At 38.0% G+C, this 20,632-nt stretch overlaps 1 protein-coding gene across 8 annotated transcripts in view; it reads left to right on the top strand.

The window, feature by feature from the left end:
• WDR7 (WD repeat domain 7) overlaps positions 1–20,632 on the top strand; it is a 354,920-nt gene that overhangs the window by 158,240 nt on the left and 176,048 nt on the right. The gene's annotated exons all lie outside the window — the stretch shown is intronic.

The raw sequence follows: 20,632 nt of genomic DNA on the forward strand, positions 1-20,632 counted from the left end.
AAGAAAGTGCAAGTTGGGGAGGGGCAGAGAGAGAGAGAGAATCCCAAGCAGACTCCACACACTGCAAGCGTGGAGCCCCGTGCAGGGCTCGAACTCACAAACTGTGAGATCATGACCTGAGCCAGTCAGATGCTTAACCAACTGAGCCACCCAGGTGCCCCCAGATTTTTTTAAATTAGTTCTTTATTCAGTTATCATTGCTTTTTAAAGTGTTATAGGTACGTTTTAATTCTCTGTTAATTTTAAAGGCCCTCTAGTCTATAGAAAGTAGTGGTTTAATGCATAGAAGAAAAGAAGTTGCCTTTGTAATAGAATAACTTAATTTGTACTCAGGAAAAAAAAAGCTTAATTTTTGAACACTCAGGTGAGCATTATTAAATCAGTACATTGAAATTTTAAATTACGCACCACCATCATCATGAGACAGCAAATAGCACATGGCTGTTCTTTTATTTGTATAAAGAAGTTTAAAAATGAAAATCTAGCTTGGAGAGTCAGTTAATGCTATTTAAACTGTATTTTAATCTGTAACAAGTTAAGTTAAACATATGTGATGAATGGCTTTTATCAGTTGACTTATTCACTTCATGCCGTGGGTACCAGGGGCAAGAATGTTCAAAGAATTTAAATAACTAGAAAAGGCTTCCTTCGTGTGTTGTCAGAGCAACTAGCATGTTGCAGCCTGTAGATCGTTTAGGTTACCTTTGAATTGTGTGACTTGATTAAGATGTGGTATAGATTTTTGTGAGGGTTCAGAAGAAAACCCTATTTCTTTTATTGACTAGAATTCTATATAAATTACGTTATGAAAAATATGGTAGATATGTTGAGAGAAACCTGTTTCAGGCACAAGAATCTTATTTTGGGATGAGCACCATTGTAGAGGACAAGTACTACAAAAGGGAAATCTGGCCAGTTTAGCCAGTGACTTTGAAAAATCAGGGAGTTTTTTGGTTACTTAAATTGAATTGTTCTATTGTATCTTTTCACAAAATAAATAGAAAGTATATCAAGGCGGACCTACTTGCGTGTACTTGGAATGAATTCTTGTTTGGGAGCTCTAGTTAGGCTGATACGCATTGTTATGTTAATACTATATTTGTAGCAATCTGTGACTTAATTCTTCAATTAACTTAATTAAACAACTGACCAGTTAAATAGGAAGTATAATTTAGTGCTTTGCTATAGGTAGAACAATTATGTTTGGAATTTTTCTCTTGGGTGAGAAGGAATGATGTATGAATGTTGTCTTAGGACACTGATCTGAGCCTAGCAGTCTTTGTTAGCGCTTGCCTTATAAAAGTAAAGAAGCATGGATAAAGCTTTATAAGTGTTAGCTATGATCAATTGGAACTAATTAAATTTATTTGAAATGAAGAGCCTTAACTGGAAGAGAACAGCTGGAAAAACTGGAAAGAAAAAATTGAGTCTTGATTGAGACAGTTTAAACCTTCACCCTGTCATTTAAAAAATATGCGGCAGCTTCTTTCCGTATCTTTCTTTTTAAAGCTAATATCTATTGATCGGCTCTACAAAGTAACGCCACTTTGCCTTGGTCAACCCACACGTTCGGTTTTACTTACATTCTGTCTTAAGGTTCATCAGCTTCTTTCCTGTCACCAAATGTTTTCAATTACACATCAAAGCCATATTAGCCATTTTCACAGATTAATACTGTTTTTATGTAGAAAAAAAATTAAAACCAACTTCATGTAATTTTTTTATATTACAGTGCAGCATGCATGGGAAAATGTACTTTCTTTTTCATTGGAATTACTTCAGGTTTTGCAATATTCTGTATCTTAAACTCTGTTTTAACAACAACAGTGACATTTTCTTTACAGCGAAAAAGAATGCCATTGATTGTTTCTAGATTATAATTTCAGTGCCACACTAATATTACTGGATACTTGGTGTGTTTGCTTTTATTTGTACAGGATACTTTTATTTTTAGTATTATAATTTAAACATTTATTTAGGTATATAGTCAATATCTGTAAATAATGTTTTGTTTTCCTTACAGCATTAAATAGGTCCTAATTAATAGAGTAAATCTCACTAAAAACTAACAGAAAAAATTTAGATAAGTTACCATCTTTTTTTAAGGTAGTTAATTATCTCTATATACTTTTTATCCTGATAAAGGATGACATTCTGAGTGAGGATGCAGCTATATGTCCCCTAAATGTTGCATTTTAATACATCCTACCCCTAATTGCAGTTAAAAAGAATTTTGAAAGACTCCATTTACAAACCTGCAATGGATTCCTTTAAGAAAGTCACTAAAGTCTTCTGAGGGTCATACTGCAGTGTCCTGCCCCTTGTTCAATACAGCGTGGACACACGGACCATATAACAGTGGTAAAGGGTCAGAAGTCACTGACATTGTCAAAAAGAAACCACAGGATAGTAGATCAGTGGGACAGTTGACAGATTCAGCTGCTTACAACAAAAGCAGCAATGAAATGTGGATTCTGATAGGTGTGTTGGCTGTATTTGTTGTATTTCTTGTAAAATGTAAAGTTAATTTAAAAGAAAAAAAGAGAGAAAGAAATGCGATGGAAAAAAGAAAGACTAGGGAAGGGTATGAGCAATTGAAAGTAACATCCATTGACAAACAATCAACTATGTACCCAGCCCTTTACACTTGACTCTCCCATTTCTTTGAAATGGATACTGATATTTTTGCAGATAGATAGATAAGGAAACAAGCTCAGAGAGTTCACTTTTAAAGGGCCCCGTCCTTAAAGTGATAGATCTGGGACTTAAAAGAAGTCCTGTCTGACTCCAAAGCTTATGTGTGGTTTTAAATACAATCCTACACTGCCTAATATTCTTAAATTCTTGAACTTTGGCATCTTTTTCTTTTCAAATGTGAGATGTCAGTTTGCCTTTACTGCTTTTGATATCAGACATAAGCCTGATAATTGCTGGATATTTTATTTAACATACAAACTTGTTATTCTAAATTTAGACCAAGAGATTATCTCCTTTAGAAAAAAAAATCATCACAGGGGCGTCTGGGTGGCTCAGTCAGTTAAGCGTCTGACTTCAGCTCAGGTCATGATTTCGTGGTCTGTGGGTTTGAGCCCCATGTTGGGCTGTGTGCTGACAGTTCGCAGGCTGGAGCCTGCTTTTTGGTTTCTGTGCCTCCCTCTCTCTTTCTGCCCCTCCCCTCCTCGCACTCTGTCTCTCTCTCAAAAATAAATAAACAGTAAAATCATCACATATTCTTTAAATGTTCTTTTTAAATCTGTTCTTTAAATCATTTAGTACTACTGTAATGTAAGACTGTAAATATAAGTATTTATTACTAAATATTTTATTGCATACATGTAAAATGAAATGTTTACTGTTCTGCCTAGCTTTTTGAAGTCATCAAAAAGTGTGGATTTCTGGGTGAAATACATGGCTCCAAGTAATTTACATTTCTGTACTTTTAATCAAGGGGAAGAAAATGTGAATTAAAATTTTGTTTAGCGTTTAACACTTGGCTTTAGTTGTATGTTGATAGGGAGCAGAGTAGAGTATTTATAAATGTAGTATTTGAGAGTTTCTGATAGGAATATTAAAATACAGTCCAAATTATGGCTTCTAGTCATTCACTTCCTTTCCTCATACTTCCCTCTGGGTGATTGACTTTCCCGTCTCTTTGTTTTTAACTACCACTTACATTAAGCTAATAACTCTCAAATCTGTATCTCTGACCTAGATTTTTCTTCTGGACATCAGATTAATACGTTTTCCTGCCTGAATGTCCTGTAGATACCTACTGTATATTAATTTATAATTATCCAAAGACCTTTTTATACTAAATTCATATTTTTTAGTAGCTAACATTCTGAAGTCAAAAACCAGGACAGGGATAACAATTTAGAACAAATGACTTACAATTCTCATAGATCTGGTATAGTTTTTTTTTTTTTTTTAGACTGTGAATTATAAGTTGAAGAACGAAAAAGGGAAAAGGTGCAGTATAAAAGTCTTATTCTAGTTTACTGATTATAAGGCCTCTGGCTCTATGCTTAGAAGGTGTAGATACTATACTTGGTGTCACAACACTATTTCAAATAGTGTTCCTTACAGACCAGCAATTTACTTACATATATTTACTACGTCTTTCCTATTATGTAGTATGTGTGTATCTCCTTAACCTCCCCCCTTCTTCTTAATGGGTGTTTAATGACTCAAAAGCATTTGTAACGGATTAGTGAGGGAATACAGGCTCATTTCTAGATAAACTGTCCCCTGATATTTTGAAAATGAGACTTGGAACAGATCTAAGAACATAATTATCTCTGTTATTCCCATTTAAAAGTTTACCTTTCTCTCTTGGAAAACAACCTGTCTTCAAAATTAGGAAGAGGGTGTGATTCGTTGCATTTAAATGAGAAAAGATACCAAAAAATGCCTGGGAAAATGTGTTTTGTAACTTCAGCCTCAATGAGGAGTGGAAGGTGGGATGCGCCATAGTGAGGTGCACAGTCAGAGAAGCAGATTCTGACAGCTCTGGGGAGCCCCCTCCGTGGTCTTCACCGACCGGGGCTGGAGACGTGCTTTTGCATGATGGCGCTGGTTTCTTGTAACCGTTTTGGTTGCTCTCTCTGTGGTCCTGCTTTTCTTCCCTGTGTGCTGATCTCTCCTGTTGCCCCGGGAGCTGTTCTGCCTCGTTTCTGGACTCATCTCTGTCAAAAAAACCAGAATCTCTGGTGGACTTCTTGGAGCCAGGGGTATCGGTGAACCGTTGTCCAAGAGATCCCTCTGGGGCTTGGTGGCCCACTGCAGGAGAAGCAAGGTGGCTTGTATGTTGCGTGGGGAGATGCTCACAGGAAGGAGAGAAATGCAGAATTTTCCCGGAGGCCAGACGTTTGAACACATGCCACTGAGGAAGTAGAGTGTGGAATCATGTTGTGTGTGACGGGGTACGTACGTTTCGTGGCGTTCCTCTGGGTGCCTGCACTCAGGCACTTAGCACTAAGGAAACTTGCCTTTTATTGCCCATTGAAATTTTAATGTGTTCAAGATTTAATGTGCCCAAGCCTCTATTTAAAGGCTTGGCCTGGGGTGACTTGCCTAAGGAAAAGTGCCAAAGGAAAAGAGGCAAGAGCAAGGACAAAAGATGGCTAACAAGTACCATCTGAACGTCTAGTTTCTCTTTAAAATTTTTAGGCTTTTAAAATGGGAAATCTACAGAGTATCGATGTATTTTGGCCAAAGATGTGATTGTGCATTTAAAAGAATTATGTTCTGTACACTTGAAGCTTGCTCAGATAGTAGATGTTAAACATTTCACCGCATAAAGTATCATAAAGAATCAGAGGAGCTATAACAAATTACTTTAATCAGCTGTCACATTGGCACTGAATCTTTTATAGTGATAAAAATAGCACTGTGTAGGGCGCCTGGGTGGCGCAGTCGGTTAAGCCTCCGACTTCAGCCAGGTCACGATCTCGCGGTCCGGGAGTTCGAGCCCCGCGTCGGGCTCTGGGCTGACGGCTCGGAGCCTGGAGCCTGTTTCCGATTCTGTGTCTCCCTCTCTCTCTGCCCCTCCCCCGTTCATGCTCTGTCTCTCTCTGCCCCCAAAATAAATAAACGTTGAAAAAAAAATTAAAAAAAAAAATAGCACTGTGTGTGTGTGTGTGTGTGTGTGTGTGTGTGTGTGTGTGGTATTTCCTCTTTGCATATATTTTTGCAAGGGGTTGGTCAAATAAACAGTAATCAACACCATCTGAGCAAATTCATCTAAAAGAACACATTTAAAAATCAGGGACTGGGGCACCCGGCTGGCTCAGTCAGTAGAGCACATGATTCTTGATCTTGTGATTGTAAGTTTGGGCCCCGTGTTGGGTAGAGAGATTACTTATATATATATTTTTTAACATTTATTTATTTTCAAGAGACAGAGACAGAGTGCGAGTGGGTGAAGGGGAGAGAGAGAGAGAGAGAGAGAGAGAGAGAGAGAGAGAGAAAGAGAAAGAGAGAAAGAGGGAGGGAGGGAGATACAGAACCGTTAGCAGGCTCCAGGCTCTGAGCTGTCAGCACAGAGCCCAGTGTTGGGGCTTGAACCCACGAACTGTGAGATCATGACCTGAGCCGAAGTCGGACGCTTAACCGACTGAGCCACCCAGGCGCCCCGGTAGAGAGATTACTTAAAAAAAAATTACTTTTAAAAAAAGGAATTTAAAGTAATAACAATCATAACTCACTAGCATTTATTGAGTACCTAATATGTGTCAGGCTATGCTCTAGGCTCTTTTTAATCCTCACAAGTAATTGTAATAAATTTTCATGATCAATTCCATTTCACAAGAGAGGACAGTGAGGCACAGAATGGTTAAGTAACTTTCTACATAAAGCCCACAGATAGGAAATGGCAGAATTAGGATTTGAATCCAGTCTGTTTTCTTCTAGATCTTATGCTTTTGAATAGAACTATTTATTCAGGGGCGCCTGGGTGGCTCAGTTGGTTGAGGGTCCAACTTTGGCTCAGGTCATGATCTCACAGTTTGTGAGTTCAAGCCCCACGTCAGGATCTGTGCTGACAGCTTACAGCCTGGAGTCTGTTTCACATTCTGTCTCTCTCTCTCTCTCTCTCTCTCTCTCTGAAACAAATAAACATTAAAAAAAATTTTTTAAGTAATTTATTCAAATCAAAGTCATTTAAAAAAAAGTCTTAGGGGCACCTGGTTGGCTCAGTCAGAAAAGTGTGTGACTCTTGATCTTGGGGTTGTGAGTTTGAGCCCCAAGTTGTAGGGATTACTTAAAAATAACATCTTAAAAACATCTCTTAAGAAAATAAAAGAAACACATGTATTTATTATGACACATCAATTTCTCTTTATGAGGTATAGATACCTCTATTTTAATTTTTGATCAAGTTTAATATCTTATGTGATGCAAGGAAATACTTAATATGTGAAGAAAAAATTTCCTATTTTCTTAAAAAATAAACAGATGAATGGGGCGCCTGGGTGGCGCAGTCGGTTAAGCGTCCGACTTCAGCCAGGTCACGATCTTGCGGTCCATGAGTTCGAGCCCCGCGTCGGGCTCTGGGCTGATGGCTCAGAGCCTGGAGCCTGTTTCCGTTTCTGTGTCTCCCTCTCTCTCTGCCCCTCCCCCGTTCATGCTCTGTCTCTCTCTGCCCCCAAAATAAATAAACGTTGAAAAAAAAATTTAAAAAAAATAAATAAATAGATAATTAGTATAGGAAGACAATTTTATATATTTTCTAGACAAAGTAAGAATTATTTTACCTTTATATGAAACCACACACATTAATATATCAGCACATATATAGTATTAGATCACAGAAGCTTAAGGTTTGATTTTAGGATTTAATATTCTATATTCTCTTTGATAAATTTAGACTAAATAGGAAAAAGCAGAAATACTTAGTTGGATAAGAATGTGGGAACTGGTTTTTTTGTTTTGTTTTGTTTTTTTAAAAAAACAACATTTTCCATGTGAGTGAATAACCTTCAGGATGAACTTAACATTTGGCCTTTGTGAGCGGTGTAATAATACCTCACGGATAAGAATGAATTGCATTAGATTGTGGCACACTATTATATTTCTGTATATTACATGAATTGCCCTTATAATTGATATCAAACCCATATGACCAAAAGTTGTAATTCACAAAAGTAATGACAACAATGTCTCATAATTCACAGACTTGATGTCATACCTGTGAATGATTACTTTTACTGTGCAAACCATGTTAAAGGGGAAAAACAGGTTTTAAAACGGATGTGGGGTTTGGAACGGTTCTTCTTCCTGATACTTTATAATCATTTTTAACACACAAATGGATAATTAAATTGACTAGCATCCTTGAGTTTCCCCATAATTTCTTGGATTAAAATTTTGAAGCATAAGGTCTTTTACTCTTAATTTGAAATTTTTCATCATAAACAGAAGTATTTGAGGTGAGGACAGTTATGAACCTGTATGAATTTCTCCTCTCGTGATGTATAGAAAGAGGAGTCCTCTGTCATAGGTAGGATAAAAATCAAGTTAGAATATTTCATCTTAAAACAAAACTGTGTCTCCTAAATACAGATACGTGGATTAAATGGAGTAAACCTAATTTAAAAGGATTCCGGGAAACCGAACCAGCTACCCTTGTATTTATCCACCTTGTATTTTTCTGTCACGTTATAGGGAAGATGTGGTAAAGCAAATAGCTCGTTGAGAAGCTGATGATCTAATTGGAGAGAGAGGCTGTGTGTTCAGCATAATTGCACATATACTTGCATATATGATAGACTTTAGGTTGGAGAATTCCAGGTACAGGGGAAGAGTTAAAGGTAGGATTTACATATGAGGTAAGCCTGCAATCATGGCAGAGGAGGACAGACTATTAATTTAGATACTGAAATGAAGACTTTGACAGAGGCTGAGAATAGCCTGGCTGGTGTTTTTGAGCACCTACTAGGTATTGAGCCACTTACTAGACACTGAGCGTAGAATGAAGTTCATGCTCCAGAGCACAAGACTGATGATTGGCTGTGTTTCTTGTTTGCTGGGAAATTTTTACTTGAAGAGCTGTTAATCATGAAGGTTTGGGGTACCTGGGTGGCTCAGTTGGTTAAGCGTCCAACTTCGGCTCAGGTCATGAGCTCATGGTTCGTGAGTTTGAGCCCCGCATCGGGCTCTGTGCTGACAGCTCAGAGCCTGGAGCCTATTTCAGATTCTGTCTCTGCCTCTCTCTCTGCCCCTTCCCTGCTCATGCTCCATCTCTCCCTCTCTCTCTTTCTCTCTCTCTCTCAAAAATAAACATTACACTCTTATGTGGATCCTGAGAAACTTAACAGAAGACCATGGGGGAGGGGAAAGAAAAAAAAAAGAGAGGGACAGAGCCAAACCATGAGAGACTCTTAAAAACTGAGAATAAACTGAGGGTTGATGAGGGGTGGGAGGGAGGGGTGGGTGGGTGTTGGCCATTGAGGAGGGCACCTGTTGGGATGAGCACTGGATGTTGTATGGAAACCAATTTGACAATAAATTTCATACTAAAAAATAAACATTACAAATAATTAAAATTAAAAAAATCATGAAGGTTTAATAAACCCATGTTACCATGATGGAAAACTGAACATCTCATGTTTGTCTAAGAGAGGATCTATAGGTTTCGTGGAAACAAAAACAAAATGAAACAGAGCCAAATCAACTAGATGACAAGCTTGTCTGCAACAGTAAGTATATATTTAGAATATTTTGGAATTAATATGGTTGCAGCATAGGATCTAGTATCTCACTGTGTTCAAGCCTCAGCTTCCCCACTTATTCACTCTGTGGCTTGTGCAAGTTACTTGACTGTGCAACGCCCCCGTTTTTTCACCTGAAATATGGGGATAGTAAGGTTGATATGAGGTTTAAATGAGATAATGCATGGGACCTTCTTAGCAGAGGAACTGGCACATTATATTAAGTGCTTGAGAAATCTGTGTGCCCCCTTCCTTGCTTCCTGACCCCTCATTGTCACAGCCATCATTCCTAGGGATTTGTTTTTAGTAAATAGAATAAGAGTTGTAACCAACTTACAAATCATTTATAAATCAGTTCTTTTAGATGACTTAATGATTATTCTATGTAGTTGGTCATTACTCCCAGGGATATCAATTTACTAGACAATTTTATACTTTATATATAGAGAAACAGCTACATCCAAACTTGCATGCAAGTTTTCAGAAATTTCTAAACACTGGCTCAGGAAATATTGATGAATTATTCTAATTTCTTAAATGCTTTTATATAGGCTTATATTTACCACATTTATTTTCTGAATTGAATCTTACCAGGAAGAGTGAGTCATTTGATGAAATAGAAAGGACAGTCTTAAGGAGAGATATTTTTTTAATGTTTGTTTATTTTTGAGAGCGAGAGAGAGACAGAGCATGAGCAAGGGAGGGGCAGAGAGAGAGGGAGACACAGAATCTGAAGCAGGCTCCAGGCTGTAAGCTGTCAGCACAGAGCCTGACGCGGGGCTCGAACTCACGAACTGTGAGATCATGACCTGAGGCGAAGTCAGATGCTTAACCAACTGAGCCACCCAGGCGCCCCAAAGGAAAATATTTATTTGTACTTAGAGTAGCTGAGGAAGAGTTAATTTGCATATTTACATCTGCCTTTGGCCAGTATGGACCGGTGCAGCGTGGGAAGGAGACAGTGACATAAAAAAGCTGTCTGAAGACTGATACAGACGTTTAGTTGAGAGATGCTGCTAGACTTCGGAAAGCATATTTAAAAGATGATAAAATCAAAAGATAAAAGAAAACCTCCATCGTACTATCATTAGTAGTCTTGCCAAGGAAGAAGGAGGAGAAACATTTACTGCAGCTCTCAGACTTGCAAAGGATGCTTACTCATTAGCTCAGTTTTTATAGCATATTTTGAAAGATAGAATAAGGTATACCACACTAAAATCTAAACTCAGTGTGAGAGTAGAATAAAGACATTTTCAGCTCAAACAAATGTGACTCCCTTTCTCTTTTATCAGGAACTGGAGGAACAGGTGTGTTACACCAAAGTCAGGGAGTAAAGTAAGACAACAACAACAAAAGATAATTATTAACTACCCCATGAGGGAAAAATAGGTAGTAGTGAAAAACTTACCCTACTTGATAAATCACATGGTTGAGCTGGAATAGCTGTGGATAGCATGCACATCATAATGAAAATACAGATGTTGATTATATTACAGTTTAATAAGAACTCTGATCTAATAAGCAAAGAAAGAAGGCAGGTTGTGTGCATGAATGTGGGGGGCGTGTGTGAGTGAATGAGGGCGTATGTGTGATGTGTACCAGTAAGCTGTGTATATGTGAGGGAGATCCCAGTTTTCATTGACCACAGTGGGGAATTGGAAGCTTAAAGATAAGCCTAAAACTCAACAAATTAGAAAATAGCAATATGGGATTTTCTTTTCTCTTCTTTCTTTCTTTCTTTTTCTTTTTTTTTTTTTTTTTTTTTTTTTTTTTTTGCAATATAGGATTTTCTAAGAGAGCCAACAGTAGTGGTTTTTGCAGAGTGGATGGTGGGATGGGGTTGAGGGACTGCTACTTTCTTGTCCTAACTTGTAGGACTGTTTGACTCTTTAAACAGTGCATAGTTTCATAATATAAAAACTAAATTTAAAAGTATTAAATTTCTAAAAAAATAGAATGAGGAAGCACATAATGAAAGATGATAGTAGGGGTAGGGAGACTTGGCCAGGTATTTTGAGGGTTTTAGACTACTGTGTGAGTTTGGGGATGCCCCCAAAACGCCCAAGGTTGTTAGATACTCTCTCTGGAGTGGTGGGGAAACAAAAGGGCCGAGAAAGGTTGGCAGCTTGAGCGTTAGGACTGTGGGATACAGGGCTGAAAGACCAGACCACACCATCAGCCCCAGGGCCCGTGGTGTGGGATGGGACTTCAGTACCCGCCCTGACTCCTGTGCTCGATCAGCCCTTTGCTAGAATGACAGAAAGTAAAGCCCCAGGTTCAAGCAGGGATGAGCTGGAAATAATCAGGTGTCTGTTTCTGCCCACCCTCCTTCCCATCCTGTTCCCTCGCTGTTCCAGAGAAGACAAAGGAGATAGAGTTCCAGCAGGATGTGAGAGGGTATAAAACCGAAAGAGGGAGAAACATTAAAAACGCTCAGCTGATGTGAGTATAGGAGTGAAGGAAACCTACATATTTCATTAGTTTCGCCTCATGATCTACTCCGTTGCATCCAAGGGTTATGAAAACTGGCTGCAGTGATGACAGAATCACTCTTGGTTAATTTTGAAAAAGAAAACTTGAAGAATGAGAATAATAATCTGCAGACAGACAAAAGTCTTTATTTTAAAAACCTAAATCTAAGCAAATCTGAATAGGTTAGTGTACTATTTATTCAGATACACCCAAAATCTGCAGTGGATTTTTAAATATGATTTGGGAGCACTTAGAAGAAAAAAATGAGAATCCCTCCAGGTGCCCTGAGCCTTCCCACACACTTGAATTTTATCACAGCGTTTCAGTTGTATTAATTTTGTTACCATCCATTACCTAAAATAATTTTGATGTTTTGGGGTAAGAGGTATATAATTCATCATAAAATGACATTTATACTCTTCTGTGGGTTTCACTGCATACAACACACAATGAAATGAGTCATTCTGCTGCTCACGGGAAGCTATTTCTCATAAATTTGGATTTTGTAGAATTTGGTTTGACTTGTCGTCACTTGCGCAAGTATCTTTGCTGATGCTTCCTTATTTTCTCATGAGGTGAGAAATGAATTTATTGACTAACTTAGGGATAGGGAAGAGAACTTCCGAAAAATAGTCTAGAAAGAAAACCCCAGCAATGCAGCCCAAGATTCAGCAGACAATGAACATCCATGCCAGTGTATGTCCACCTCATCACCTCTGGGTAAGGACCTTGTGTCTTTGATGGTTGTGATACTAACGTGTATGTTTGACTTGCTCATATGCAGTCACGTGGAAGTCTTTACACATTCCAGTAAACGTGATCTTTCAAAGGTCCTGGATTGATGTCAAAGCACACGTTTTACTATTAAGTGTGCAGATAGTGGTGTTTACTGTTTGCAATCCATGGTGTATCTGGTAGTGTCTGTGCCTGCAGAAGCATGGTCTTTAGTCAGACGGGCTTGGCAGAATCCCTGTGAAGGGTTCATGACACACTCTTAAGCATCTTTTTTTTTCTTTTTTTGAGAGAGAGTGCATACATGCATGAGTGGGGGAGGGATAGAGGTGGGGAGAGAGAGAGAGACAGAGACAGAGAGTCTTCAGCAGGCACAGAGCCTGACACGGGGCTTGATCTCAAGACCATGAGATCACGACCTGAGCTGAAATCAAGAGTTGGGCACTCAGGTGCCCTAGTTGAGCATTTTTGAACTTGAATTCTAGACAGGCATAAAGCATGGGCAGAGAGATTTTCCGAGCTGGAGTCAGAGCTTGGGAGGGAGAGAGTCAGAGGTGCTATAGCATTTTGGAGTGTCAGTCGTTCACCGTGAATGTGTAGAGTGGGGAGCAGGGCCGGGACTGACCAGAGACTAAAGGGATTTCATAAAGGACTGACTCAAGGGGAGGCTAGATGATAAAAGGCTTTGTATGTCATGCTGAGCTGCTTTATCCTTGTTCAGGGGATAATTAGGAACCATTGAAGAGTTTTAAGCCAGGTAAAGGTGTAATCTGATTTTCCATTAGTCAAAGCACTGTGGCTATAGGTGCTGAATATATTGGAGGTCAATGCTGGGGCAAGTGGGGCTATGCCCTTAACGAGGGCGGGGAGACCAGTAAGGACAGTGTTGCAGTGGATCCAGGAGCCAGCCGCTGAGGGCCTGAACCACGGTAGTGCAGGTGCCGTTCAATAGATGCAAACAGAATAACGAAGCGCTAAATTGAATAGTCTAAGCTGCCTTTCTTAGAATGGTATTTAAGTTTATTTAAGGCATTCTGGTTGTTTAAAGCTCTCTAGGTTTATAATTAAAATGAGTTCATTGTTACCTAATATTAAAGCATTTCAATAAAAAGAATGCTTACATTTACAAATGTCAGTTGAGGTAAAATGATTCATGTTGTTCTGAGTGCTTTATTATGAATTCAGTGTAGAGATATTAGTGTCCTTCATGTGCCATATAAAAATGTGCCCTCCCCCATTTTTGCTCCATTTTCATAGAGTGGGAAAGACCTAATTTATAATCTGGTAGCTAGATTCTAGACCAGTCTTTTACCCGGTGCAAGGAATGCCTCATACTACATCACTGATCATAAAGGTTATCCAGCCTCTGCTTTGTACACTGTATTGCCTTTCTACTGCTACATGATAAATTACCATAAATACTGTGGTTTAAAATAATCTCAGTTTCCAAGGGTCAGGGAGTCCAGACACAGTTTAGCTATATCTGCTGCTCTGGGTCTCACCAGGCTGCAGTCTAGGTGCTGGCCAGGGCTGGGTCTCATCTGAGGCTTGAGGTCCTCTTCCAATCTCACTGCCTTTTGGCAGAATTCAGTTCCTTGCAGGTGTAGGGCTGGGGTCCTCAGTTTCTAGAAGCTGTCCACAGTTCCCTGCCACATGGCCCTCTCCATGGGCATTTCCCATCACAGCAGCTTGCCTTTTTAAAGTCACCAGGTGAATTTGTGCGTGCTTATTGTCACCTAATTGTGAGAGCGCCATACAACCGAACCCAGTAATGGGCGTGTCATCCCATTACTTCGCTGTATTCTATTGGTTAGAAGCAAGTCCCAGATCCCACCCACACTCAAGGGGAGGGGATGATACAGGGGTGTGAGCCATGTGGGGGTGGGGGGGTCTTCAGATGCTCCTACCACACACACCTTTGCAGTTGTGGGACTCACTGCTCACACTGTCATTCCTTCCATATTTTTCTCATTTTGTTCATGTATATGTGTGGGAAAGAACTTCTCCTCCCATGTCCTTTCTTTGTCCTTCAACAACTTCTCATATAATTTTTAGACCCTTCCTTCTTCCAATCATCTGTACTGAGTCTAGTTTATCAGTTATATTCCTTAGACCTAGAATAGACCACCCGACCACTAGCAGATCGGTGCAAGTATTGTGGGACTATTGTTTTCCTTTATCTGGGTACTGCAATTCTAAAATTTGTTGGTTTTCTTTAGAAAGCATCCACATTTTTGACCTCTGCTAAATATGAAATCACCTAAACTCTATTTTTACATAAAGTGCTGTTAATTCAAGTCTTCCCGATGTAAAAACGGGAATTGATATTTATCCTTTTTCACTTGTATCCTCTTGGCTTCAGCCATCATCCAGACCAAGAATCTTCGCTGTCCAGTGGATTAGTTATTAGTCCAGCTTTATATCCTTCATGAATGTGATGAACATGCCTTCTGTGTTGTCATATGAACCTGATAATTTTGGGCCAGGCCCCAGTGAGACTCCTGCAGCACGTGGCTAGGAGCAATTCCACCTCATCCCCAGCCCTGACATTACTATGTAGGTTCAGTTTCTTTTATTTTTAAAAAAAATTTTTTAAAATGTTGATTTTTGAGAGAGCACACGTGCATGTGCGAGTGGGGGAGGGGCAGAGAGAGAGGGGGACACAGAAGCCCAAGCAGGCTCAAGGCTCCAGGCTCTGAGCTGTCAACACAGAGCCCGATGCGGGGCTCAAACTCAAGAACTGAGAGATCATGACCTGAGCCAAAGTTGGACATTTAACCACCTGAGCCACCCAGGCACCCCCAGTTTCTTAACTCAATATAAGCCAGCCTTTTTGTGGTGTCACCTAACTCAGATTTCTCCATCTCATTCTTAAGAATACTCCAAGAGAGGGGTGCCTCTCTTGTATATATACGCTGTGTGTATGTATATGTGTATATATACATATACATATATATACATATATATGTATATAAAACGTGTGTGTGTGTGTGTGTGTGTGTGTGTGTGTGTATATATCTCAACAGTATGTAAAAGATTGTATTTCTGACTTTGCATATGATGATTTTAATGACATATTTATTGATGGGGTATTTATAAAAATGTGTAAATGCTTGATTTGCTCGATTTAAAACTTAGGTCTTAATGTTCCTATATTTTTTAAAAAGTTAGTATAAAAGCAGAGTAAATCAGATAGGCATAAGATTATTCATGTGCTATAGTAAGATAACACTTGAAGAAAACTTGGTTTGGGATAGGAAGGGAAGAATCCAACCCTTTGGTATTAATATTTTTTTCTTTTTAATATTTAAGTATTTGCAGTTGACTGCATATGATTTCTGGAATATGTAAAGGAGCTTACATATTTATAAATCTGTATACTTGTTGAGAATGTTTTCTTTAAATATGAAGTATATTTTTAAAGCTTGATGAGTTTAATTTTAAAGAAAAACATGAAGACTAATGGAAAGCTTTGTGTTGTCATTTACAAAGTAGTCAGATAGCCTGCGTTTTATTGACCCACTAAAGCTGAACTTAGCAGATTCTTTCTCTCATCCAACTTGAGTTGGTTGTTTCTGAAATAAAAGCAACAGGTGCACTAACAGTACTTTCCTCTTATCTCTGGCCAGTATTCACCTAAACTTTAGTGAACAGTGAAAACATAGAACAAATGAAACCATCTGCCTCTCCCAACCAACTAGTCCCTAACCACTGTTGGGGACAATGCTGGTGCCATATGAGTCAGACCCTGGACAGGGTCCTGCTGGGCCTCATTTCAGAGGGTTAGGGCACATCCTGTCAGCACACATTTTGGGACGTGATTCCCTCACTGGCCAGTTATACAGACATCAAAGAAGCTTTTAATTTGCGTCTAATTACTCCTTAAGAAACTGTCCACCACATCCAGCAATATCTATGGCATAAAAAATAACCACCCAAACATGCAGTTTTATTGAAATCTGAAATAGACTGAACCTCTACAAATGTTAAATATGAATATATTATTCCTTGCATCTTTCTTACTCTTTCTTGTAAAATTATAAGTAAAAGAAGAAAGTATGAACGGAAAGGATTAATTTTAGGTGATTTATGCTCTGTAATAATGTTCATTTCTTTGAAAGAATTCTTTCAAATAAAACTTCTAAGAGGTTGGTTTAGCCCATTTGTCAATGGGAATTTTTATACCAACATATAACTTCAAATTAGAACAAACAATACTAGTTTCATGAAACTATTCATTGGAATTTTAATAGGGCTATAATTTTTATTTGTGTATTCTCTTGTGAATTTTTCCAGTTTAACAAAAAAATTGCTAAATATCTTATAATCAAGGGTGACTGCTTGGAGCTGTGACTGATAAACATCTGTCACATCACAAACTTGCATAAACAACTTGTCCTTTGTCAGGTTTACGAGTTGACATCTGTTTGAATGACAGATGTCAGTGCAGTTAAGACGCAGTTTTATTTGGGGATGTTAATCTAAAAGAGGCTCACATTTTAGTCATTTGCATTTAAAAACAAATGTGGTTATTGCCATTAATTTAATTTCCCCCTTCCTTGGCAAAGAAGCATGAACGCACAACACTGTTGTGTAACTGTTTGGATCAAGCTTTCTGTGGGTATGACCTGTAAAGAGATCTCGAAATTAGTCATTGTGACCATTTTGTGAGCCATTGTGACCAGTGAGAAAAGAAGTCTATCGATTAGCAATGGCTGACATTTCAAAATGGCCGTGTAGAAAATGTTATTGGATATATTAATGTTTCTCATCAGCTGTAATCACCAACAAATTTAAGTAAAAATGTCACAGGCTGAATCTGTTTAACAATTTACTATTGTAAAATTTTAAACAAGTTTTGTAACCTCTAATTTTGATTAGTATATTAAAAATGCCACCTTTATCAGATCATTACTCTAATGGACTTAAGAAAAAAATATATGGGAAAAATAAGTGAAAAAAATAGCTTGGGAATAAGTTTAGATATTGAAAGATTTTGATTTTTAATTAGGTAAAATTCATGGAACACAAGTTAACCATTTTAAAGTGAACAATTTGATTCATTTTAAGAACAGAAAGACATTATGAGCTGATGTACTACTATGACTGAGATGGATGTTTACCAATGTAGAATGAAAAAAGCAGAATGTTTTTATTCAGGCAAAATTTTGAGAGGAATGTTTAAGCATTAGCATCTTAATTACAAAGCACTGTGTGATGATGTACAGAAGAAAATCTGGGTTTGCATGAGTTAATTTTAAGGAACTCAGCAGGCACTCAGTATGGGAGCATATGCTAAAATTTCTATATCATCGTAGCTTTATTTTGCTTGCCTTTTACTTTTTTATACCTGAAAGCGTATTCTTTGTTCCTTATTTAAGTTCTTAGGCATTTTATTCTTAAGCACCAGTATACTGCTCAGAGAATATTAAGTCCAAATTCTCTGTTTTTTAAACAGTTATAGTGGTTGTGTCAAACTGGACCTACCACCTTTGAATAATTAAATGACATGAGGAAGTTAAGCATAGATTTTTCTCTTGACAGTTTTGGGCATCTGCTGGTAGGGCATGATTACAAGAGTTTTATTTTTTTATTATTTTTTTAAGTGTTTTATTTATTTTGAGAAGGAGAGAGAGCACTCATGCACACAAGTAAGGGAAAGGCAGAGAGCAAAGGAGAGAGAGAAAGAGAGAGAGAGAGAAAGAAACCCAAGCAGGCTCCGTACTGTCAGTACAGAGCCAGATGCAGGGCTCGATCTCATGAACCATGAGATCATGACTTGAGCCAAAAGAGTGGGTCAGATGCTTAACCATCTGAGCCACCCAGGTGCCCCAGAATGCAAAAATTTTAATGACTAAATTTGTACCTGCTTCAAAATTTATATATTTTATGCTTATTTATTTTGATCCCAGAGCATACTCATTGTAGACAACAAAATTGTCCCCATAGCAGAAATCTTTAAATTATTTGGCACTAGTTTCAAATTTTGTGCATGTACTCAAAATTGGGGAAAAAATGAAACATAGGCTGTGTTTTAAGGTCAGACACATAGATTCTCATGAATTGGAATTAGAACTAAGTGGTGTTTATGTATTATACTCCACTTTAAGGAACTTAAGGCAAATGTGATATATTTTGCTTATTCAATATGTAGAACCACATTAACCATAAACATCACATATCAGCGGTTTGAAATTTCTCATTAGCTATAAATTTTTGTTTTATAGTGAGATGCCAGGATTAAGTAAAAAATCTAGAAATATATAAAATATGAAATATTTTAAAGCAACACTTTTCTTTCAAGCAAAGATTATATATGCTTACTTTAAAAATTATAAGGTTTCTTTGTAATTGGTATACATTTGTCCCCTACCTTCTTTATGCTTATTTAACAAAGCTAAACATACAGAGGCCCAGTTTAATTCAGCATAAATTATTTTTATATGGAAAGTTTCAAGTACGTATAAAATTAGTATAATGAATGTCCATATTCTACCTACTTCGGTGATTGTCAACCTGTGGTCAGTTTTATTTATTCTCCTCTCCACTGGATTATTTTAATGCAAACTACAGATACCATATCACTTTATCATTAATATTTCTGTATGTATCTCCTGATAACTCTTACTACAATGTGGTTGCTTAGAATTATTACTTCTTTAATATTATCTAACATCTAGTCATTGAGTTGGCATAAGTTCTGCAGAATAAGTCAAATTGTCATAATCTAGATTCCTCTGTACTTGAAAATCTCATTGGAGAAGAAAATAACAGTATAAAGCAGAAAGCTATGGTAATTAGCCGCTTTACTTCTGCGGTTGACAAACTATAGCATATGATTGGATGGCCTTGGTATGGTATGGTTTTGTCCAGATGGGATATTTCTATTATTTTTCTTTCTTTATTTATTTTAATGTTTATTTTTAAGAGGAGACAGAGCAAAAACAGGGAAGTGCAGAGAGAAGGAGACAAAGAATCTGAAGTAGGCTCCAGGCTCCAGCAGGCTGTTTGCACAGAGCCTTACACTGGGGGCCCAAACTCATGATTCATGAGATCATGACCTGAACTAAAGTCGGATGCTGAACCAACTGAGCCACCCAGGTGCCCCCAGTTAAAGTATTTTTAAATGATGGGTTGAGCATATGGAAATAGAAGACCAAAAGGGTTCATGAAGGTGAGGAAGAAAACTGTGTACCATTGCTACTAGGGCATGAGTTAAGAGAAAAAAGACATTATCCCGAAACAGAAACAAAGGAGACGATGGACTGATTGTGAAAAGAGAATCATCTGTGACATTGGACTAGTGGATTTCTCCAGAGGAATGAAGAATTCCAAAATGGAAGTGTGATGGAGAAGTATAGAAAATGAGTGAACCAAAATGATCAAGAAAGATAAAGGTAGATAAGAGAATAAAATCTGTTTTTAAACTAATGCTCCGGAAGTGGACCTATTGCAGGGCCCTAAGCTATGGCTGTAGTTCCTGTTACTGTCAGTCATCTTCACAGGGAAAACATTTCTTTGTAAGGCCACCAACACTGTTTCTACCTCCAAGTAGTCGCCGAGCAGGTACCTCAACGATTGGACTTCCTGACTCAACTACTCAATGTGTCTAAGTTCACTGGGTTTTGTTCAGGGGCTCAAATGTTGAGGAAGGTCCGAACCGAAGGAAATTTGGTCAGGACTTCACAATTTGGCATGAGGTTCTGCTTTTATCAGAATTTATGAGTGTGAAGTCCTGCCATGTAATAATATTAGAAAAACTTACTTCAATCCAGAATGGGGCCGAAAAGGAATTTTCGTCCTTACTCTGATATTTTGAGTTGCTGAAAAAGAATTTGATGCATCTGACTGCATGACATTGTGTCCGTAACATACACATTATGAGACTCGTGTTGACAAAACAGCACCAGCTTAAACCTTTTAGGATTATTAGCAGGGCATTGCTCTTTTGGTTTGGGGAAAAGCAAACAAAACTTTACTTGTACCTAAACTAAATGCAGCTTATCACTTTTAAAGATTTAAATAGAACTTGACTTTGCCAATAATCTTTTTATTTTGTTAAGTGTTCTAAAAACTCCAAGTGTAGGGGGCAGTCTACTGATTTGATGATAAAATAATTGTTACCATATAATAATTACATCTCCAGTATTATGAACTAGATGTTTTATCTCTTTTACCCTAACAAGCTAATCAGATATATTATGTTGGTCTACATTTCA

This window comes from Felis catus, chromosome D3, assembly GCF_018350175.1.
Source record: "Felis catus isolate Fca126 chromosome D3, F.catus_Fca126_mat1.0, whole genome shotgun sequence".
NCBI classification, from domain to species: Eukaryota; Metazoa; Chordata; class Mammalia; order Carnivora; family Felidae; genus Felis; species Felis catus.